At 36.6% G+C, this 25,756-nt stretch overlaps 1 pseudogene; it reads right to left on the bottom strand.

The window, feature by feature from the left end:
* Positions 1-24,056, bottom strand: part of LOC100457135 (elongin-C-like) — a 59,939-nt pseudogene extending 35,883 nt beyond the window's left edge.
* Between the last annotated feature and the right edge of the window lie 1,700 nt (positions 24,057-25,756).

The raw sequence follows: 25,756 nt of genomic DNA, 5'->3' as shown, positions 1-25,756 counted from the left end.
CCTAGCGATCTGCTGTACAACATAATACCTACAGTTAACAATATGGCATTGTGCAATTTAAAATATGCAAAGAGGATAGATGTCATGTTAAGTGATTTTGCAAAAACAAATAAAAATCAAACAAACTCACAAAAGGACACAAAATTTTTGGAGGTGATGGATATGCTTAGTACCATCTTTGTAGTGATGATATCATGGGTGTGTATGCATATGTCCAAACTCATCAATATGAATACATTAAATGTGTGCATTTTTTTGTATGTCAGTTGTACCTCAATAAAGCTTAAAAAACAGGAAACAAACAAGGTTGGGCACGGTGGCTCATGCCTGTAATCCCAGCACTTTGGGAGGCCGAGGTGGGCAGATCATTTGAGGTCAGGAGTTCAAGACCAGCCTGGCCCACATGGTGAAGCCCCATTTCTACCAAAAAATACAACAAATTAGCTGGGCATGGTGGCACATGTCTGTAGTCCCAGCTACTTGGGAGGCTGAGGTGGGAGAATCACTTGAACCCAGAAGGCAGAGGTTGCAGTAAGCTGAGATCATGCCACTGCACTCCAACCTCGGTGACAGAGTGAAACCCTGTCTCAAACAACAACAACAACAACAAAAATAGGAAACAAACGAAACAAAAGAATATTGTTTCTAAGCTAATTAGAGCTTAAAAGCTAAATAGATATAACAAATCCACTTAGCATCAGAATTGCTCCAAAAAAGGAAAAGAGGAATGGTTTCATGCCAGTTCTGAGTTGAATATTTGGTTTCCCGATAAGGCTGGATAAGCAAACTTTATTTAAGAGGCATACACTGTAAAAATTTCAGCATAAGGAAAATGAATGGTCTCAATATAGGAGGTTTTGGAGTTTCCATGGGTTTAGATACTAGAAAACCTGCTGCCTCCACAGTTTCAACACCTTTTCCTCAGCAAAATGTTACACAATTGTGTTGAAGACACTTGTGGCCTCTAATGGCCAGATAATGGACCACAATAAAAGTTATGGGTCCCCAGCTGGGGTGAAGCTCATAATGGTTGGCAAGATCCATTATTTGACCATTAGGATCTACAGAAAAGGGAGACAATTGTCAACCAAAAAGAAAAAAATATGTCATTACATGTATTCCTTTTATTTGAGAAAAAAATTCCAGTTCCCCATAGAGTGCGTGGCAATTTTCCTGCGTATACAAGTTTCTCTATACCCATCCTGCATGTATTTTTAGAAAGTTTTCAATGTATAAATGCATTATGTCAACACAAGTTGATGGATAGTGATTGCAGCTTCACATTGGATTTCAAAGTAATTAATCACAATTTTCAGTGTTTTAAAAGAAATAGAGAACAACAATAAGAGAAAATATAAAGAATAGATCGGGTTCAGGTTAAATCTCTCTGTCCTCAATTCAAGTATGTTCCACAACACAACATGTGAACACCATCATATATTCTGGATATCTGTCCCCTGCTTTAGAAAGAGCCAAGACCTTTTCAATGACAACGGTGGTGAGTTATTATTCCAGTGTCTTAGTAATATTTCTTTAGAAATCAATAAATACATCTTTAGCCATTTCATTTTGCCTTTGGGAAGTATTGATATTTTAGTTGTTGTCTTCTAGTGAACATAATGGTACATAATATCAATATATATATTTTAAATATAACGCCTGCAATTCTGTTCTTTTGTCCCTTTCGCCTTTGGATGAGACTAAAGTCAAGGTAGAGTAATTCATGATCTATTGTATGTGCTTGGGATGGGGGAGGACGGCCACACTTTGTGAGCCTTAGGATCTATTAAAATCCTAAATTTTTTTTAGGAGTGATTGAGATTATCTATCTGAGACCTTTTCTTATTAAAGGAGAGTCTAGTCCTGATCCTAAGGTAGCTCCCCATTTTGAGGAGTTGCATATTCAGCCTTGGTTAGTTGATTAGAGAAGTACATGTTAATATAGTTTGTTTAGAAATGTTAACATTCTATTTAAAAATGATATTCTGTAGCATAAGCAAATATTTCTAGGACTTTTTATAGTTAAATGTATATGAATCTTTCCCTTTATGTCACATAAGAGATGAGTTTCTTTCTTTCTTTCTTTCTTCTTTGTTTTTTAAGAGGCAGGGTCTTGCTCTGTCACCTAGGCTGGAGTAAAGTGGCATGATCACAGCTCACTGTAGCCTGGAACTCCTGGGCTGAAATATCCTCCTGCCTCCATCTCTGGCATAGCTATGACCACAGGCATGTGCCACCACTCCCTACTAACTAACTAAAAAAAAAAATTGTAGAGATATTGCCATGTTACCCATGCTTGCCTTGAACTCCTGGCCTTAAGCACCTCAGCCTCCCAAAGTACTGGAATTACAAGTGTGAACAACTGCACCCAGCCAAGCTTCAGTTTTTAAAGAACCTGAATATTGGTTTGAAAACATCCAAGGCACTTAAAATTGCTATTATTATTTTTGAAAATCTTGATAAATGTTCTGTTTTAAATTTTAAAAAATTTTTATTTTATATGGGTACATAATAGATGCATACATTTATGGTATATATGAGATATTTTGATACAGGCATACAATGTGTAATAGACACTTTAGGGTAAATGGGGCATCTGTCACCCCAAGAATTTATCATTTCTTATTTTTTGTTGAGTTCTTCATATTTTGTGTGTTAAATAAAATTTGCTCTAATATATTTATTTACTGATTTTTAAAAATGTAGTGCATTTCTTTTTTGAATGGAGTTATAACATTTGTGTTTTATAATTTTTTTTGCATTACATTTTTAATGGATTTTCATCATTTTATGTTCACAAAGTTTAGTTCTGGCTCCACAATATCACTGTAATCTTTCAGGGTTAGACAGTAAGAGGCTTATTGTTTTGGACATATAATAAGAAGGTTGACCACCTGTTAGATAATTTGAATTACAGAAAAAGCATGGAATAGTAAAACAATACTACCAGTTTAATTTTTCTTAAATTTTTTCAGGATCCAAGTCTTTTCATAAAGATCAGTTTTTATCACAGATATTGCGTGAGAGTTTCAGATAGTACTGATAGACTCTGGTTTCTAGTGTGTTGTAGAGCAGAGTCTTAATTCTTCAAGTAAATCTGAAAAAAGCACCACAGACACCCTTTATAGAGTAGGCCACCATTTTGTATTCATATTTTAACTTGGTATGAGTTCAGATTTATAAAGCCAGAAGAGGATAGTTCTCTAGAGCAATGGTTTGAGTTATCTTAGCAATGCTGGACCATATACTGTGAATTGTGTAGTTGGTCATGCTGCTCACTTTCTCTTGTAGCCGTATTTGTGGCTGGATTTTTAACTAGTGAGTATGATTTCATGTGTCTTTAAATGGTATCTTCAGTCTTTTTTATAAAAAAAATCATTTTCATGATTTAGAGTCCAGGCCTGTAGTTATTGCTATTATATCCTTAGCATATAGAGCACTCATAGACAGAAGGAGACAGAGAGAGAGAGAAAGAGAGAGAGAGAAAGAATGACTAGGAGGATGGAAGATGAAGAGAAGAAGACAGGAAGGAAAGAAGAAAGGGAGGGAGATAGGAAAAGAGGGAGAGAGGAAAGAAGGCAGGAACTCAGAACGAAAGAAAGATAAATTATTTGTGTGTGTTTATACTATAAAACTGTGCTATCTATGTTGGTAGCCACTGGCCACACGTGGGGTATTGAACACTTGAAAGATGGTTAGCCCAAATGGAGCTGTGGTGTATGTGTAAATACAATGTATTTTGAAGACTTAGTATAGGAAAATAATGTAAATATCTCATTAGTTTTTATATTAATTATATGTTAAAATGATATTATTTTGAATACATTGGGTTAAATAGATTTTATGAAAGTTTTATCTGTTTTTTACTTTTTAAAAAGTGACTATTAGAATATGTAAAACGATGTGTGACTCTATTTATGACTTTATTATATGTCTCTTAGCACTATTCTGTAACATCACAATAAGCTGGAGTTGTCTTATCAATTTTTCAGAACGAATTTTCCTTTGACCTCATATTCTCTCTCTGAGTTAGCTGTAGACAAAGCTTATTTGTAGCAAAACCGAAGTTGGCAGGATCTCCCATCCCCACCCTCCCAATTCTTAGACTTTTTCATTTTGATAATTGTAACTCTTAATATAATCACAAAAACTGCTCTTCCAAATTCTCTGTTGAGAACCAGGCATTATAAGATGTCACCTCCAAAGGATATGGTCACATGGCACTCATGCTTTGGGAGAATATATCTAAGATATCTTAGTGCACATATACACCTCCAGTTTCATATACTTAAAAAAAACTCGGTGAATTGTCTGTCTCTACCATAAATTAAGAGTAGAATACACAAAGCTATCCTCTTTTCTAGAGAACAAACAAGCTGAGGATATTGTCTTCTATCTAATTTTTCTTAGCTTTATAAAAGCTTGGCTAGGATAGTCATGTAGAAAATTCCGGATGGATACATTTTTGAAACTTAGAAGATATTCTGTATGAATGTTTTCTGAATTGGAATTCTGAATTAGAATCTATGGCAATTTTATTTTATTGTAAAATGTATATATTTTCATTAATTTTGAGCCATAACTGTCAGTATATTGTTCTGCAGTACTTAAATTATGAGGATAAGCATATTGGACTCAATAATGTGGCCTCCCTCTCCAGCTTCAATTATTTCATTTGCTTGGCCATTTAAATACGAGTGACTATTTATAAGTGGCTATTTCCGTGACTGTTGAAACATGGATCATTGAGAATTTCTCAAAGCAATTTATTTCCATATTTCACCGTGGGGCCCCACCCTTTCTGTCCTGCCTCCTACAAATTACAGTAGAGGTAATTCCCTGTAAGAGAAGGTGAAATTCCAAGGCCCCTTTGTCTTCTCCATAAAGCCCATTGCCAATGTCAGTGCATGAAATTATCACTATTAATGCAATTCCTTGGGGGTGAAGGCCTTGTCTGCAGAGGGTCCAGGTAAATTGTTCCTGTTAGAGAATGAAGCCACTGTCAGTGGTCTTCGGGAACACGGAGCATAGTCAGCTGAAGAACAGCACTTAGGTGAGAAGCAAAAGAAAACTCTTCCTTCTAGAATAAATTTCAAGGCACCAGGAAATGTTTTGCTAGTAATATAATATTTAATGTTTTCATGAATAAAATATTGGTTTGTAATACATTTTTTAAAAAACGTGAATGTGATGACCAGTTTAAAATTCATGCATCTATTTTCCTCTGGAATGATCAGTGACTTCTGATTAGGATGACAAAAATGGGTTATAAGCCATGCGCCTTTCTGCAGAATTGCTGTATATTAGAGGCCAAGATACAGTAAAATTAGATTAAGGTTAAGGGAGGAATGTAAATTTTGTTAATAAGGTTTCCATATTTTAATTCAAATCCAAACACCCTGAGGGCCTATTGATGGTAATCCCATTTAATCTTGCAAAAAGCTTTTCTGGTATCAAGGGATCCAGATCGGTACTGCCTTTATTACCTGGAAAATGAAGAATTTTCTTAAATCTTCACCTCTAGTTAGTATAAACATAATAATAGAATTTTATTATTTCTAACAAGCAAATATAATCATGTGATTATGTATCAACTCAAATGAGTATGTTCTATCAATGAATGTTACATAGAAATGTCAAATGCATAAATCATAGAATCATCCATTCTACAACTTTGTGTTCAAAATGACTATACTTGCATCTATAACATTTATGCTTAATTTACTAACATGTGCCTTTTGAGGTGGTGAAAGCTCAAAATGCTTTGAAAGGACAATTTTTTAAAAAAAATTAAAGATATATCATTGTGGTCCTTTGTAAATGAATGGATCTTTGGTAAATGACTCACTTTGGTAAATAACTTCTCCACTTTAGGGATATTTAGCCATCTGCTTCTCTCTCCTTTCATGTCTGTGTCTCTCTGCTTTCTTTCAACTCCATCTTTCCATTCACATAGTCCCACTTGGACCCTTGTCATGATGTATCTCAAATTTTAACATATGCTTGTTCTCTTTTTCATGCATGCTGATGGCATCCCTCTTGAGCTAGGTGCTAAACCATTCTGTATTCATTTTCCTTGGAACTTTACCTATCTATCTATCTATCTATCTATCTATATATATATATATATAGGAAAATATATATAGTATATTTAAAAATATAAAAAATATATATATTTCCTAAAGTCCCAAACGCTTAAATCTTTTAAAAAAAATATTGCTATAATGGCATGTAAAGAATGAAAATTTTAGAGCCAGATAAATGCATGTATGCTCTAATTTCCTCCTTTCTTATCTAATCAAGACATCAATACCTACAATTGCTGCCCCCATCATAGTTTCTTCTATCATTCCCATCAGCATAAAACATGCAATACTAACTTCATATCTTGAAAATGCTCTGGATGAGACACATACCTGCCAGGGTCCCTTACTAGATGAAAGCCCCATGATGCCAAGGTATTTATGTGTCTTATTCAGTACTATTTACCCAGCATTTAGAATACTGCTAACAGTGTTCTAGCATCTATTAAATTTTCAACAAATATTTGTCAAATGAATGAATTAATTAATGATATCTGGATCATAGTATAAGCTTAGTCAAAATCAGCTATTATGAAACTGACAATTTTTGAACATGATATTTGTTAAAAGTGACAAAATGATTCCAAACAACTGTACACAAAGGCTGTCTAAAAACATTATATATGTCACTGAAGTCTGGGAAACTGGTATGTACACATTTCAGTGGTTATCTGGTTTTATGTGTTTGGCATTTCTTTAAAATTCTACAGCAAAAAGTCTGCCATAGATTCTTAGGACTTTCTATTTTACTTACCTCCCTATTATTGTTTAAATATGGTAGTGTTTAAATAAACTATAATTTCTAGCTATTTCTCTATAATTTTAGGATATGAAAACAATAAGCACAAACTTTTATAAAGTTTTTCATCTAGCTAGAATATGTTAAAGTTTTAAAGAGCAGAACTGGCTCATTTCAATGATCTTTTGGACTTAGGAAACAAATAGTGAATGCAGCCATTGATTGACAGAAAATATACGACACATGAACAATTCTAGCTCAATATATTCCAATGGTAACTTAACTTTAAAGCTTTCAAGCATTGGGTAGAGCTGAAGGTCATTATCCTAAGAAAATTAATGCAGGAACAGAAAACCAAATACCACATATTCTCATTTATAAGTGGAAGCTAAACATTGGGTACTCATGGACATAAGGAGGGCAACAGTAGATGCTGGGGAGTATTAGGTGGGTACAGGGAGAAAGGTTGAATAATTATTGGGTACTATGCTCAGTATCTGGATGACAGGATCAATTGTACCCCAAACCTCAACAGCACACAATATGCACCCAAATCTCATCGTGAATTATAGCTCCCATAATTCCCACGTGTTGTGGGAGGGACCTGGTGGGAGATAATTGAATCATGGGGCGGTTTCCCCCATACTGTTCTTATGGTAGTGAATAAGTCTCATGAGATCTGATGGTTCTATATTTCCCCTTTCCCTTGGTTCTCATTCTGTCTTGCCTGTCGCCGTGTAAGACATGCCTTTGCTTCTCCTTCGCCTCCCACCATGATTGTGAGGCCTCCCCAGCCATGTGGAACTGTGAGTCCGTTAAATCTCTTTTTCTTGATAAATTACCCAGTCTCAGGTATGTCTTTATTAGCAGTGTAAAGTAACTAATACACAAACCTATGTATACCTCTTGAATCTAAAATGAAAGTTGAAGTTATAAAAAATAAATAAAATAAAATTAATGTGTTATATACAGAAAAGAACTTTCTCTAAAAGAAAAATAAAAGCTAACAATGTAGAAAGTTTTGATTTTGTCCTTCCAATGCAATCACTGTGTGCTTGGTAATCTATGACAGATAATGTCATTGTAAACTAGATTTTAGTAAAACTACACAGTACAATTAACAACACTCCTGATTTTAGTGCATGCATCCTATCAAAATAAGTCCCACAAAACTAGAACAAAATCATCTTAAAATACAATTTGAGCATGCTATTTCACTTCCCACAAAACTGATGTCTCTTCCTTACCTAGAGGATAAACAGCAAACAACTCCATACCCAGGAAATCATGTTGTTCTGCACTCTGACCCCAACCGGTCTTCATAGCTTTATTTTTGTCTAATCCCATATGCACACCCGGTGTGACAGCAGAGTGATTCACAGTGTGAACTCTGAAGTCAGGCAGAGCCAACTGAGAAACCACTAATTCCTAAGTTGTGTGACTTTGGAGAGGTTTCTATTCAGCTTCCTGAGCCTCAGTTGTCCTATCTTGGGTTAATCATACCTATCTCACTGGATGGCTGTGAAGATTGTGGTTATGTCAAAACTCCACATCGTCCCTGGCAATCAGAAGTTTCCAATAATTTAAGGCACTATTATCATTCCTTAAGCATGTCTTTTTTTTTTTTTTTGAGACAGGGTCTTGCTGTATCACCCAGGCTGTAGTACAGTGGTGTGATCTCAACTCACAGCAACCTCTGCCTCCCGGATTCGTGATCTTCCCACTTCAGCCTCCTGAGTAGCTGGACCTACAGGAATGCACCACCATGACCGGCTAATTTTTGTATTTTTTGTAGAGACAGGGTTTCACCACGTTGGCCAGGCCGGTCTTGAACTCCTGAGCTCAAGAGATTCTCCAGCCATGGCCTCACAAAGTGCTGGGATTACAAGAGCGAGCCACCGCATCCTGCCAAAGTATGTCCTTTTAAGTTCAGCCTCAGTGTCTTTGTGCCCTTCCTTGGAACTCCCTGAAAAGTCCATTTTTCTGTGTACTCATCATTTAAAGCTTCTCCTTCTACATGAAGCCCTGAAAGCCTGCTCTGCAGGAGTACAATGATTGCTTGTTCTCTGAACTCACAGTTCTTATTTTCTGTATTATTCTTGTAAAAATGTATCATCTTTTATTATCTCTGATGGTCTTCTCTCACAGTTTATCTTTCCATGTAGTCATTTTATGGTCAGGGTTAGCTGCTTAAGAAGCTGTGGATAGGAGCTAGAAGGAAATAAAAACATGATCAGACTAAGTGGATCCTACAGTGTCCCTTGGAGCTTCCTTGGGAGACATCATGGTAGGATAAGGTGAAGTGCAGTGGTTTTTGGAGGATGTCAAGTAAATAAGGCTCTGAGTCTCATCCCCAATACTTATTAAAACAGCAATTTTTCAACTATTTCTTCATCATTACTGTTATTATCAAAACCCATCTTGTAAAATTAAATACTGAGATTCCAGTAAGAATTCACCAACAAAATAATTCCATTATTATATAAAATTTTTACAGTCATTTATCCAGTGCCACCTTCTAACATTTAATGGGGGACAAAGACTTAGAGAAAACAATCAAGGTTGTGTACCTAGGATTGGCATTTGAACAACATTCTCAGAACTCCCGCTCCTTTGGTTTAAAGTTTGCCTGTTTATTCAACTAGATGATCAGAGGCCTTCAGGGCAGAAACCATTTATTAGATTTCCTTGTTTTCCTCCCAGTCTAGCTCAGAGCCTTAAATATAATCCTGAAGCCTATGTATAAGGGGGCAATATGCAAATAGTGCAATTGAGAGCATTGGATTGTTCCAACCATAGCTCTTGTAGACTGAAGAGACTTTAGCCAGAGTAACATAACACACTATATGTTAGTATAGTATGTTATGCTATATAGTAAGGAGTATTGTAAGGAATATATGTTATGCCATATAGTAAGAAATCCGCTGATAATGGGATTGAGCCTTTCAGGGAGCAGAGCTTAAACTTCAAAATATTAAGTTGCCAAAGGCTTAGGGGCTGTGGGTGGAGCGGCATTTTTCACACTCCCACTGAATCTGGAAAGAGCAGCTGTGGAGCATTGTCACTAGTATTAGACAGCAATGAGGGCACGATTGACTTGCCAGCACTTTCTGAAATCTGTGAAGTGCTAACAGGGACTGAAATAGACAGAGTTAAGGAACCATATGAAATAACAAAGACTGAATAATCAAAAGGGAACTGTATAGTTTCCATACACAGATGGAAAATTCTTTCTTACTGGTGTTTTACTTCTGCCACAGAAACTGATCGGTCCATTGTAAATAGCATGGATCAGTATTGAAACCAGGGTCCATTTCACTTTGGACCTTTTAGATGTACCTGAAAGGTCCATTCAAGTCAGCCTGGGAAAACCTCATGTAAAGCTATCCCCAGTTTCTGCTTGCTGCCTTCGGAATTCCTCAGATAAAATTCCTGTTTATCTTGTCGCTGACCTTTGTGTTCCATCAAGACACCAGATTCATTATTTTCTTCCACCTCTAAATACCACAACTATAGGCAAGAGTGGTCTGATTCCTGTATCTTGCTCACCTCCAGGAAAGCTATGATGGTGTCTTCCCTTCCCTGGGATGTAACTGACTGAAGAGAATGACCCAATCAGTCTAGGCCATGGGCTAAAGAGTAGATGATGAAAACAGAGCAGCCAATGACACACGATCTAGGAAAGATACTAAAATGTTGGCCTAGATCAAAAGAAGGACCAAAGAAAGTTTGATATAGGAAAAGAAGCCAGACGAGTTTACTCTTCTCTCTACTACTTACTAGCTAAACCCTGAGATCCCAGACAAATTTCTTCATCATTCTGAGCCTTCATTTTTTCACTTTTAAGAGTTATTTTCAGGAGTCAATGACATGACCCAAGGAAGATGCCTAGAATCTGTAAGACACATAATGGGACTCCCACCTTTCCACACACTCTAGTCCCTCCTAAAAATTCACGAAGGGCAGTTCTCAGGAAACACTGATACGCTACTCTTAATTATGTGCTGTTTGTAGTTGTTTTAAATATGTTTAACAAGTTGTACATATTTAATTCCCACAGAATATTTGGTTGTTTTCAACACATCTTACACATTTCTAAGTTAAAAGACCACCTCAATAGAATATTAGGTGCCTGAACAAGGATGACAAGAAAACATGGATTTTAGTGTGAGGCAGGGTTAGTTGGTTCCATGAGTTACTAGTTGTGTGATTTAGGGCATGCTTCAAAACCTATCTATGTTTTCTCACCTATAAAATGAGGAACAGTGATAGCAAAGCCTTTGGGTTGTAGTGTGGATTTAAGAAGACAAGGAATCCTTTCAAATAGAAAAACACAGTGTACTATATTTCATGGATTTATCCAGGATGATGTTATCCAGTAGAAAGATGATGTATGCCAATATGGGTCACGTGTAATTTCAACTTTTCTAGTAGTCACACCAAAAAGTAAAAAAAAAAAAAAAAGATGAAGTTAATTAAAAAATGTTTTTATGTAATCCAATACAGTAGGTTCATAATGTTATCATTTCAAAATGTAAAACATATACAATTATTAATAAGATATTGTGCATTCTTTTCTATATTAATTCTTTGAAATTTGGTGTGTATTTTACCGTTTTGGAGTAGTCACATTTCAAGTGGTTGATATTTATTAATGGCTATTGTATTAGGCTATTCAGGTCTTGGAGATACCTAGATTTTGATTGTCTATTTTCCAATTAATTCACTTAAAACTTTGCTGTCATTTTATTGCTAAGCAAGAATGATAATTAAAGTGCACAGTTAAGTTGCCTATAACATTCTGTAGGCAACATTACGGTACCTTTGACTGTTCCTTTAGGGAGCCCTACAGTTTTCTCAGAGCCATTCATTTGCCAAAATGACTCTTCAGGTCTGTCCCCAAGAGCCAGACCTTGGATGAGGCTCTTCTTCAGTCACTGGGCCACATGATCTTTGAAGAGGAAGTAAAAATAACCAACTCTGTGATATGAATATTGTTTCTTTCTGAAGCACAGAATTTTTGGCAGCAATTTGCTCCTAATTCCTGTGAGTAATTTTTTTTTTTTATGGACATGGTGAATGTCCGGTCAGGTCAGAAAAGAAAAAATATATTCCTCAACTTCATCAGATCCTACTTTGAGTCAGTATCCTGCTAGCACAAGGGAGGCCTTTCCCTCAAAAGGTGAAGCCGACCCGTGAAGACCACTAACCCTGTGGAACGACATTGTAGGCAACTCATGAATGGAGAAATTATTTTGGAGGAACTTTGATTACTTCGTAAAATAATGTGTTAAGACCCCGTTACTTCAATATCATTTTATTTAAAACAAAGTGCAATTCAAGGTGACTTTTATGCTATTCTTCAACTTTTTTTTCTTTTTTAAAGGATCATCTGAAACTTGGTTAATTCAAACTCTATTGTTTTGGCTCCCTGAATTTCAGATTAAGGAGATTTTGCTATCAAGACCTGGCATTGTCCTTAGTCACTGCATTATCTTTCATAGTTTTAGAAAAGCTGATTCTCTCTCTGGTTCTGATTTCCCTTTGATCTACAGATTCTACCACTGCCATCCTCATTGAGCTAGAGCAGAGGCCTCTCCATTCTTTCATTATGTGAAGATTATTTATTGGTCTGTAATTTCAGCCTCTATTTTCTCGGCAGTCAGAAGCAGCATCTTAGCTGGATCATCTCTTGCTCAGAAGGATGCTTAATGTAAATTTCTTATTTTTTTTTTGATATGTAGGCAAGTCTTATATCGCACACCTATCCTTGATTCAGAGGTCTGTGTTTATTCCCTAGGGCTATAAACATTTTAAATTCCTATATAGAAAGGTGGCTTTACTCTGAATGGTCTCATAAATAGAGAAAGCCTGATTTTTCGCTGTTATTTAAAGACAAGTCTCCCTTAACCTGGGCTTGATTGGAGACCCCAAATTATTACCAGAATAATTTTTCTTCTGTTTCCTAACCTCCTTATTGTTTCCCTCCTTATTGTTTCTATTAATAAATCTATCTCCAGTCACTTACTTATATGAACACTGTCATGGGAACCCTGGTGTTACTCCTATTAGCCTACCACCCAAGGCAACTCCTTGTGCAGAAATGATCCACAATGCCTGAGGGGAAGCATCTTGTGGCAAAAGTAGTTGGAGCCCCAGCCCTCCAGTCATGGTGCTCCAAGCAGCTGCCTCCTTACCCTAAGCAATGAATCTATCCATCATTCCAAAGCACTTGATTTAAATGTGAGTCAGACTAAAGAATTATAGTTTTGTCCACAAAGTTTTTCAATATGTGTGAGGTGAAGGAGCATTTAGCTTAGCATTAACTCCTTGTGACATGGGAGTGGGCTATCATGCTGCTAGTTTTGCTAGTATTCATTCCTGGGACAGTACTGATATTATAAGGCTTTGTGTGCTTTTATCCATTTTTCTTGATATCAGTGGAATGGTGACAATTCATTAAGACCCAGAGTTGATCACTAGGAATCTAGTTAGAAATTAGAATTCCATTGTAATTTGTGATTAATAACCAAGAAAGAAACATCACCCAGCAAAAGAAGACAATGTACTGCGTTTCTCCACTTTTTTTTTTTTTTTTTTTTTAGTTCGCTGTTTTAGCATACTTTCACTTCTCTGCAGCCAGTTAGTTCAGCTGGTATGGCTAACGAGGTCAAGGCGGCAGTTCGTCCTGTGTCTGTCGTTCAGCATTGTTGTGTTTCCAGGCCATAGGCTAACTCCTCAACGAGAGCCAGCTCACAAATTTGTGCTCTCGGTCACAAATAGTACTCCTCCAAGAAAGTGGGTCTGGATGTGGATCAAAGCAAAACCATTACCGCTATTTGGAAGAATCATATAGATCCATATGTGTGTCCATGCTAGATTAGTGGTATTTCAGTTATGAATTAAGGATTAAAAATTCTGTTCAAAATTGATGGCCTTTGTTTCACTTTTTGATCTAAGTAGATTACTTAATCTTTCTGGGCCTCAGTTCACCAAAGTCATGACTTAAGTAATAGTTTACACCATTTATTTTATAGACATATCAATATAGATGATATAGCTATAGGTTATTAGTTAAGAGAGCAAATTCTGGGGATAGTCTGTCTTGTTCAAATCCCATCTGCATTTCTAACTAGTTGACCAAGGGAAGCATTGCTTAATATCTCTTCCCTGCGGGTTCCTCATTTGCAAATAAGCGTAGTAATGAGGGACCTACATCATAGGGTTGTTTTAAAGATTAAATGAGATGATACATGTCAAGAGTTTATAGCACTGCTTGGTACATTGCAAAAGCTTATTTTGTGTTACCTATTTTAGCTATTATTAAACCATTCTTTAAACTAGCTAACAGGCTGGTTTAAAGATCTTGAAGAAATATTAGTAGAACACTGGAAAAACTTTTATTTTTTTAGTTTTGGAAAAACTTTTTCAAACCAATGTTATCAACATCATTTTTAATACAACAAGTAATTGCATTGATAGTCAACCCATATCTTTGGCAATAGTAACAAGAACCTATTTGTCATAATTGCATTTCAGTTTCATTTTAGACTAAAATAAGATAAGTACTATAGACTCTCTTTCAAAGTCCTGTGGCTCTGCTGGAAGAGAAACCAAGCCCAGGTATCTCTTATGGTCTAGTGTTATATATATGTTTTCTAAATGTAAAATCAATGTTTGAGTTTATTACACCGATCTGAGTCTGCCATGTCCTAAAATTTATTATTCCAAATTAGTGGCATTTATGTCTTTGCTATGGTGGTTGCTATTCAATACAGACATGCATTTCCTAGTTCCAAATGACAAAAACTGGACTCCACTATAGGTTTGTTTGTATTGTCAGCCTGACAGTGTTCTTCCTTTGGAAAGGAATAATGAGATAATAGCTAAGTCAGAGTCAATGAAGATTTTATAGCATTGAGATAATCTTTTCTCAACTACATCAGGGTTTCTGCTCATTTTATAAATTTGGCTATATTCACAATATTGTAAAGGCATTATATCTTTTCCTAGTGCAATAAGAATATGCTTAAATAATTTACATTAATAAATGACCTCATAGTAATTTATCAGTTTTATTAAACGCTACCATCAAAATAAACTGTCTGCTCTTTTAATTCTTATGTTTTTGGAACTTATTTTTCTAATCTTTTTTTAATTCAAGATGCTAAGTTTCAGTTGTAGAACTGCCTTATATAATGGAAGAGAGTTTATGGTACTAAGTAGCCATTGGCATTTGCATATTATTCAGGGCCTATTCTTAATCTATTGGACAAACATCGTTTATTAACATGCACTAGTGACTGATTTCTGTGAAAGAAATAATATAAGTCTGTATCATTCTTTACCATCCCCACCCCTTCCAATAAGAAAAATTGGGTTCTCATTATTTGAATAATTTAAGCCCATCTCTCCAGTGCTTTTTGTCTAAAATAGTTCTCAGTTGGGGCAACACTGACCCCAAAGGACATTTGTCAATATCTAGAGACATGATAAGATTGGCATGGGGGTGTCACTGGCATCTAGTGGGTAGAGGGGAACCTGCTAAAAATGCACAGGACAGTCCTTCACAACAAAGAAATGTCATGATCTCGTCTAAAATGTCAATAGTTTTCAGGTTGAGAAACCCTGGTATAAAATGTCCCAATGTCTCAGTTATGGAATTAAAACTAGAGTTTATATTTCAAAACATTCAGATAGGTTTCCGAAATAGTTACCTCCTTTACCCTAAAAAAAACTGGACATGTCTTGGCAAAAGTATTATTTGACACTGTGATAAAGATTTTTTTTTGAGAGAGAATAATCCAAATTAAATAGAAATACATGGTGTATATAATCTTTCTTCAAAGTGACTTTTTAATTATGAAAATTAGCTAAAGATTTAAAACTTTACAATTATAAAGTATCTTTTCATTAAAAATAATCTAAAGAATTTTTATTGTAGGACTTTTCTTAAGTCAATAACATCAGACACATACAGAAAATAAACAGAATTTATTTTCTTTTTCTTTCAAAGTTCAATGCTTCTATCTTTTTAAACAAATGCATGCTGTTTAAAGACTGACAACTGGATCCTTTTACCTGATCTTTGAATATGATCACTTGAAATTTAAGAAAATGCAAGTTATGTTGACTCAGAGAAACAGTTTATATCATAGAAAAACACACATATACACAGACACAAATCAACAAAGAAACACAGCATCCTCAAACCAGGCCTTCTAGAAAAAGAGTGTGTGTGTGTGTGTGTGTGTGTGTGTGTGTGTATGTATTAGTTTGTAAACCTAACATAAAATACTTTCTTAGGCAATTTTCCATTGAGCATCCAAGTTGTGTTGAATGTTCCATTTCTAACTCTTAAGTCAATTTATGGGAGGGGTATGTAAAAGCACTTTAGTGAAGAAAACCAGTGATTGCAATGCATCAAAGTTAAGCCGTAGTGGGGTTATCACTCCATGAAAAATCACATAAACATTTCACATATAAAATATTATTCATCAAGGCAAAACCCTCTAAGGGGTTGAGAGATAACAATAGTGTCATAAAATCTTTTTCTTTCTTTTGAAAAAACAAAATATATGCCACAACTGAGACAGAATCTGTGGTCATGTAGCAGGCATGACAACGAGGTAAGACATGAGTATAACTGAGAAGAAAATTAGCAAATCTTAAATATCTGACTCTGCAATATCATTACCCATAAACTTGACCTTTTTCTACCCTCTTTTCCCCAAAGACTGATGTCCCATATCTGAACCGAGGGAAATGTGTGCTTTCTAACAGCTAAATCAACAAGGTCTCACATGAGTAGTGCTGTGCGGTGTGGTTGACTGATTTCATGAAAAACTAATCATGTATTCATCATTGAGATCAAACACTCTCCAAGTAATTATCATCCAAACCCAATCTGATAGGACCTGAAAAATGGCACTGCTGATATAATCAGAGGCTGAACGGAATAGTTCTCTTAGCTTTTGTAAACCTTGGTTTGGAAGGCACGAAACTGAAATTGTATTTTATAATTAAGAAAGGTGAAGTTGGCAGGCTGCAATCAATTATTTCAATCAATCATAACAATTTTAGATTGCTTGGGTAATTACTGGAACACATTTAAAGATTGACTTTTCATACATGGTCTTTGGAACTTTTTTTTCATCTGAAAAAAAAACACAAATAAATTTTTCAAATTAAAATATGAACTCTGTATGTATCCACTATAAAAATGTGTCATATCGTTTGCATAGCTTCCTTATTTTTAGCTGCGGTACTATTAGTTTTCATAAAGGGATGTTATTATATTGAATTACATGTCATGGAAAAATGATTGTTTTCTGAAATCTTATTTTAGCTTTCTGTCTATGATTATAAATTTAAATGAAGACAATGTAGAATATTTAAATGCTTTACAAAATATTTCTGCATTACCACAGGTGCTCCTTATGTCGCAAGTAACATACTTTTCATGTGTTATTTCATTTAATCCTCAAACAGGTTAATGAGAGAGATCAAGTTATAACTCCCATTTACAAAAGAGAGCCACAGGGGAGCTGATGTATTGCTCAAGGTTATCTGTAATAAGGGGCAAAGGTGGGACATGGCCCCAGCCCAGTGAGTCTCAGCCTAAAGCAGGCCCCCTTGACCATGATTCTGTAGTGTTTCCTTGCTAGCCATTTGATCTTAGAGTAACAAATATTTGTTTTTAAAAGAACTTTATATATGCCAGGGATTGAGCTACGCCCTTTATGTATCATCTATTGTTCCTAATTTCATCCTGACAAGGTTTTGAATTAGATGATATGTTGTTCATTTTACAAACAAGGCAGAAAACTTTGAGACATCAAGAAAATCGAAAGTCGGAAAGGGAAAGTATTAATATATGTTGTTGGGAATCAGGCCTAAGTTGAGAATCACAGCTCTACTGATGGTGGCCTTGGGCAAGTTACTGCACCTCTGTAAAGCTCAGATTTTTTAATCTGTGAAATGGTGATAAAAATTATTTTCAGTTATGAAAAAGAGCTATTGTAGGTCATGGCTCTACTGCTACACCTACAAAGTGCAGAGAGCTTGTTAATTGACTTGTCTGGGGTTCAACAACCTGACACTGACAAACATAAATATTTGTTTTACAGGTTGACTGGACTTCAGATATTAGCCTGAGAGGTTGGCAAAGCTTGGACTTCAGATATTAGCCTGAGAGGTTGGCAAAGCTACTGCCACAATCATGCCATTCTTGTGGGTACAAGAAACATCACCAAACCCAGGTAGTGGGAGAGTGCCCTTTCCAATATATCCTGCCACCTCTCTGGAAAAATATGTATAACCGGAAGTTTAGCAAATCACATCGCATTTTTCTAGTCCCATATTACCATTTAAGAGGTGTTTAATCTATTGCATTATTGATTTTTAATCAATTCTAATATGGTAGAATTGCTTTATTATTGCTCCCTCCATTTTTGCTCCTCTTCAGTGTAATTAACGCTTCATGAAAAAACATGTTAATGAAATATTGGAAGAATTTTTATGAGATATTTTTAATATATTATGTTTAAAATACACATGTGTTTCATAATATTAGTAATTGATTTTGTAAGTCTAAATATTCACTTTTTGTAATCTCTTTAAGATGCAACCACTGCAATTTTTTATATATTTTCTGGCTTTCTGTACATTATTCCAGATTAAGTGCAATTATACATGTCCTTAATCTAGAAAGTTTGCTTCATTTTCCATTGTTTTCTTTCATTTATTGTTAACACTAACCAAACTATATTCTATGTCAACACTGAATTTTGAATTTCTTTATCAAATTCAACAGTATTCATTAAACATTTACTATTTGTCAAGCACATGGAAAGCACCTGATTTTTTTTTTTTTACAGAACTGGAGTATAAAGAATTGGGAGTTCTTTCTAAGAACAAACCTCTTCACCAAAGTGAAACTCTATTCATTTAGATGAGACTTTACAAAATAGTTAGAAACTTGTCTTTTCAGTGGAGACAAATTTATTACCTTAATGCTTCACTTAATTCAAGTGTACTGATGAGAAAAAATCGCTTAAGCACAAACCTTTTAAGAATCACCACTGACAAATGAAAACATATGCATTCACACACAAAGTCTCTTAAAGTCAAGCCAGGCCTGTGGGGATGAGATCAATTCCACACATTTCACCTTAGATCTTCTTTTATCTAAATGTTATTTTTGCCTCGTTACAAAATACACCGACAACTAACTGAGAAAGTCCTTTTTCTCACTGCATCATTTGTTAATGGTTCATATCTACATGGATCAAGGAACTCATTGATTTGTCTACCAGTTAGCTGCAAACACTTTTCTTTTTGTAGGCGGGATTTATACACTTGCCTCATGGTGTAAGGCCCGAACTGGTTTTTAGTTCGCTAGAAAAGTAACTCCTAAGGCTACATTATATAAGTGTGATTAGAAGTAACGTCCCTCAAGGGCAACATTGGTGTTGAATTTTTGGATTAGAAATTTTTTGATAAACATGTTTAAGATGTAGCAATAATGTTAATGTATTAATAGCAAAAAGCACCATTTAGAATATTACCCTTCAAATATTTCTGAGCACAAAATGATTAATATTAACGAGTTAAAATAATTTCAATTGTCATGATAGAATGTATATTTTAAAATGCTGTTTTTTCATTTTTCATATTCGATTTTTAAGCATGTCTTTTAAATTCCAGTTTTTCCCAGATTTCCTTTTAAATGGTTATTTGTGGGTTTCAAAGTATCTGAAAACAGTCCAGATCTTATTAATTGTCTAAGTATTATCATTACTTTTAATAAATGTGACATCATGGTTGTTTCTTGACAGAACAGTACATCTAATGAGTAGCAGTAGCTGTTTTTTTTTACATGTATACATGATTCTACCTAACCACTATTTCATTTTCAAGTAATTTACATTGCTATATGACAATAAACAAAGAGCCCAAAAGAAACATTCAATGTGTTTGTAACTCAGAAATTTCAAGAAAATTAAATCTATAGGCCACTTTAAGGATTAATTTTAGAAGGATACATATAGAAGAGTAATTTTACCTAAATTGTCCAAATGTTTGGCCTCTGAAATAATTGAACTATTTACATGTTCCATTATTTTTACATGTTTACATGTATAATGAAACTATATACATGTTTCAATATTTGAAACAAGGAAATTATATGTTAGATGAGAAAATTTTATATACAGGATGATGGTGGCCGGTTTATTCTGGTGATATTTTAAAGTGAAAGCATTAGATTTTGGCTTCGAAAGTGATTCAGTAGATCACTGTCAGTTCTGTCTAACCTACAAAACAAGAAAAGTCAATGAATTTCTACAGCATTTGTGATGACAATTGCATGAATCCACTCCCCCTGCCTTTTTTTTTTTTTTTTTTTTTTTTTGAGACGTGCTCTTGTTACCCAGGCTGGAGTGCAATGGTGCAATCTCGGCTCACTGCAGCCTTCACCTCCCAGGTTCAAGAGATTCTCCTGCCTCAGCCTCCTGAGTAGCTGGGATTACAGGCATGCGCCACCACGCCTGGCAAATTTTGTATTTTTAGGAGAGACAGGGTTTCTTCACGTTGATCAGGCTGGTCTCGAACTCCTCACCTCAGGTGATCCGCCCACCTCAGCCTCCCAGAGTGCTGGGATTACAGGCGTGAGCCACCATGCTCAGCTGAATCCATCCCTTTTAACTGGGCTTTGAGATGCTGAAAATATTTTGTGCAACCCTTCAGCATAATATCATTTTTGTCCATTTAATAAAAAAAGTGAAATTCTTCTTGTTTAATGTAACACTCACCAACATTTGAAGATAAAAAGTTGTTAGAACTCTTATCCTTATTATATTATGAGATTATAGGCTGAAGCATATTCACAAAAAGAAAATGTACAAGTCGTTCCAGAGTATGAGTGTTATGGGGACTACTTCAGTATTTATGCTGGTGTGTGCATGGCCTTATAAATGCCTCATCTGTTTAGTTCTTTTGAATTACAATGCAAGCCTTTCACTTCTTTCAATTTGCCTTCTGTTTTATTTTATTTTTATTTTTTGCTGGAGATCATTTAACACTGTGGCTCTGGTTATAGTAGAATAGCTGTGTTTTCTCTGTGCTGTTCCCAAGTGTTTCCTTTCATTACAGACATCTGCATAAGTGAAAACACAAGAGATTGCATCTAGGGCTGTGGAGGCCAACTACAAGTAAAACTAAGACAAACAATAAGCAAAGATTTAAAATCCTCATCTGTCAGAAGTAATACAAGTGGTAGATTATCCTCTGGGGTAAGTAAAAAAGCTCTTCAAGAACTATAAATGACAAAAAAATAAAAAAGCAGGAGAATCCTGTGGATATTGTTAAAATGGTAGAACCCCTAATGCAAATATGAGCAACAAAACATGTTTGTATTACAAAGAAGGTATATATGGAAAACAAGGAAAGGGACAGGACTGCTGAGACAAAATGGTAAAATTGCAGGAGTCAGCCATGAAAGAGGCTTTAGAAAGCACGAGGGGAATAGGAGGTGCAAAAAAGCAAGAGACAAGGAAAAAACAAGCATCACTGTGCTTTTATCTCCTTTGAATTTTAAACTAGGTCATCACCAAAATGACATAAAAACGTAACAAGAGGTTTCCTCTTGGGGTTTGTAGAAATACTTTTTGTTTTGTCAACTAATTAATTAATATTATTATTTTCGCACTCTCTCAGAAATGACTTCTTAGGAAATAAAATATACACTCTTCACCAGAGTACTCTTAGAGACTTTTCCCTCTCTATATTTGATGTCTTGCATTTCCAAGCCATCTTACTTTTTAAACCTCATTCCCAGGAGCCTGAGCTATTGTTAAAGCCACTCTGAAAAGACACACACAAGAAAACAAAACTATGTCAAATGGGAAAAAGAAATTATTAAAAACGGCCGGGCACAGTGGTTCACCCCTGTAATCCCAGCAGTTTGGGAAGCCGAGGCGGGTGGATTACGAGGTCAGGAGATCGAGACCATCCTGGCTAACACGGTGAAACCCTGTCTCTACTAAAAATACAAAAAAAATTAGCCAGGCGTGGTGATGGGCGCCTGTAGTCCCAGCTACTCAGGAGGCTAGGGCAGGAGAATGGTGTGAACCCAAGAGGTGGAGCTTGCAGTGAGCTGAGATCGTGCCACTGCACTCCAGCCTGGGCGACAGAGCGAGACTCCATCTCAAAAAAAAAAAAAAAAAGAAAAAAGAAAAAAGAAATTAATAAAAACAACTTTCTTCACTGGGCATGGTGGCTTACACCTGTAATCCCAATCCCAGCATTTTGTCAGGCCATATCAGGTGGTTAGCCTGAGGTCGTGAGTTTGAGACCAGGCTGGCCAACATGGTGAAGCCCCGGTCTCTATTAAAAATACAAAAATAGCCGGTCATGGTGGCGGGTGCCTGTAATCCCAGCTACTCAGGAGGCTGATGCAGGAGAATTGCTTGAACCCAGGAGGCAGAGGTTGCAGTGAGCTGAAATTGTGCCACTGCACTCCAGTCTGGGTGACAGCACAAGATTCTGTTTCAAAAAAATAAACAAACAAAACAAACAAAAACACACTTTCCTGTAGCAAACAGTGAGTAAATTTTTAGCCTGTGAGTATTCACTCTAATCATCTGATGACTCTATGGAGATTCTTACTTTTCATGGATGCCAGCTGGGAATATTAAGTCCATTCCATTTGTGGAATCATTCCATTAAATTACCTTTTAGCCTAGGTGAAACAGGATGTGAGGAAATTTTAAAGATTATTCATATTGGTTTTGCAGAACAGCTCAGGGAGGGGTTTTCATGCTGGGATCTTGAATAACATCATTTCTGTCTACTGGGGCTTCTTTATCGATTTATTTACCACCTTTTAAAACTGTATCTTAATTTAAAAGCTGTCATTACAAACTGGAAAACAAGATGAATAAATCAACCCATCAACACATATTGCCAGACACAGCAGAACATGTGAAGACCTATGTAAAATAAATAGAAACAGAGAAGTCCACATGACACTAGAAAGAGTTCATTATTCTTTGGAGCTGTTGAAAAAAATCAATATAAATCACTTGTATTCATGGCAAGAACCACATGCATTGTATTTAGTACTCACCAGAGTAATGCTCAACAGTCTTAACTGAATTGCTTTCACATTTGATTTTAGCACTAGCTTGCCAAAACACAAACCAAAAAAAGACACCCTTCCTCCCAAAATCAATCTATCTATCTATCTGTCTATCTATCTATCTATCTATCTATCTATCTATCTATCTATCTATCTGTCTATCCCTTCTGTCTTTTTATCTACATATTGGTAGCTTTTTGTTTCCTTTTCTTTTAAGTGGTAGGTACCAAAATAATATAGATATGGCTTATTGGTAAAAATAGAAAGTTGTCCCTTCAGATGTTATGACTTCTGGCTTCCAGACCTTTATGTTCACCTCAGTAGGCATAACCCTTCAATAAAATTCTCTGCCAAGGGAATCTCAATTCAAAACTGTCAAAGCTTTTAGATCATCTGCACACAAAATCATGATCTTTCACTGGTTTACATTAAATATTATCTGTGACTAAGTGAAGGAAATAATGTATACAGTGGTCCGTTTCCAAGACAAAATGCCTTAAATTGGCTTAGGTCAGCAAACTAGTCAGAGAAAACAGGATATACTAGGCCCTGCTTGGATAGCCAATGCCGGCTTGTCAGCCTTAGTTGCCCTCACCTGAACCAAAGAAGTTTAGTCTAAAATGAAAGTTTATCAGCCTGCAAAATAGTTCCCTTTGTCTGTTCTTATCAGCCTGCCCAGCTACTTAGGTCATAAGTCAAATACTTGAAGAGCCCGTGAGCTAACTAGGATTGTAATGCGTTGTGGGCTACAACAAAATGCAACAAGACATTCCCCCAGAAAACCATCTGAAGCCCCTAACCAACCATCAATAGGCGATGTCCAGGAAAATTGTAACCCGATAGTAGTCAGCCTATAAGGAATTGGGGGAGGGACCTGAGCAGTAGGGGATAAATTGCTTGTTAAAACTGTGCTGGGTGTGCTACTAAACACCCAACCTTGCAAGACCATCATTAAAGTCTCACTTTCGCTGTTCTCTGGTCTGAGTCCATTTTTGGGTTTGGACGGGTGAGTTTGTTTTTCACAACCCGATGGCCCATACGGGGATCTCTGTGCCTGCGTGGAGTGAAGCTCCGACTGAGAGGGGAGATGCATCCCACTTGGTTTATGTGGCCTGCTCTCTCTGGAAGTCCCAGCTCCCTGCAAAAGCCATAGACAAACCCGAAACTGTTATTCAGGAGACAATGGAAGTGACACAGGGAGAAAAGCAGGCACTGCAGTAACCAGGCAACCTCATGCACTAGCCAAGGTAGGAAAATTGGACTGCATGTACTGCCTTGGTGGTTGGACATTTTTGGAGGACTCAGGATGTGCAAGAAACTGCCAGTCAGGGAGGTTGAATACATAGAGGTGTGCAAGAAATCTCCAGTGAGGGAGTTAAGTACAGAGGGTAAAGCTCAGATACAGAGACTAACTGAAAATGGGAACCAGAAATTCTAGGTCTAGGGAACAAAAGAAAGAGGGAACTAAAAAGACCCCTTGTGACATTCTCCCAGATAGTCCACTGGGGGGAATGTTGCAGGTTTGAAGGGATAATCCTCAAACCAGGGACAAGGAAAAGCAAAAGATAATAAAGTATTGCATTTTATCTCGCCCAAAGAGCCCATTTGTCAGCCTTCAGTCTTTCAGCCTAAGTTTGGCTCAAATGAGGTGTGCCCAGCTTTAATTCTCTACGTGAATAATAAAACCCCATTCTCATAAGAGGAGATGAGTTATGCTTTGTTGGATTGGTGGATTAACTCCCATGTTCCCCCTTAAAAAGGAAGAAAAGAGCATAGTAAAGCGCCTTCGCCCAGTGAAAAGCCCTGGAATCCCCTAACACGCTTGCCCCCATACATCTCAGAAAGTAGGGGACAGGAAGATCAAGGGGCAACACGAAGGCCAAAGGAAGAGAAATACGGGGCTTGTGAAGGAGCTCAACCCAATGCTTCCCTAAATCCTTATCCAAAATTGAGGAAATAATTAGAGCAATGTAAGAAGAACATTAAGAATTTCCCTATTGCTTCTAAACAGCAGATGTCTAACAGGTACCCTCTTAGAGAAGTCCCCATGAGGGGTTGGATTTGTGAGTGCACCTCTAACAAGTACTGAGGTTAGGAATTTTAAAAAGGAAATGAGGCCACTCTTGAAATTCTCTCAGATTAGCAAAGCAGCTAGATCAATTTTTAGGACTCAGTTTTTATACTTCGGCTAAGATAATGTCAATCATGAATATTTTGTTTACTGGGGAAGAGAGGGGAATGATTAGAAGGGCAGCCATGACCAACTGGGAGAGATAGCATCCTCCCGGGCAAGGAATCTTGCCAGCTGAGCAGAAATTCCCAGTTTGCAATCCCTGAAGTAGAGAGAGATCTGCTGGGGAGAAGTCTGCCAAGATGCTTTGAGGTGGGATATATGGAAGCTCTGTATCCCAGAGCCAGGCTGGGATGGGGGAGGATCCTTGCAGCTGAAGAGGAGGAAAAGCCACTTAGTCCCCTCCCAGAGCTGGACAAACCAGAGACCCTTTGCAGTTGCTAGGTCACCAGCAGGGGTGGCATGGAATAGAAACAGTGCAGCTCTTGGCCTGCCAGAGAGATGGATGGTGCCTTTGAAGCAAAGAAAGAGGAAGGGACAGCGGAGCCAGGGATGCCTTTGCTGATAAGAGTGTCCATCAGGGAAGGTGCCACAGGCTGGCAGCTCTTCAAAACAGCAGTTCTTGGCCCAGAGTCAGACCCAGCAGAGCTGGGCTAAAGGCATCCTGGGAGGCCAGCTGGTCAGTCCCTTGCCTCCCCAAATTCCTCCTGGGGTCAGTGGGC

The sequence above is a fragment of the Pongo abelii genome, chromosome 14, assembly GCF_028885655.2.
Source record: "Pongo abelii isolate AG06213 chromosome 14, NHGRI_mPonAbe1-v2.0_pri, whole genome shotgun sequence".
In the NCBI taxonomy this organism is placed as follows: domain Eukaryota; kingdom Metazoa; phylum Chordata; class Mammalia; order Primates; family Hominidae; genus Pongo; species Pongo abelii.
This window is presented reverse-complemented; position numbering and strand designations above follow the sequence as displayed.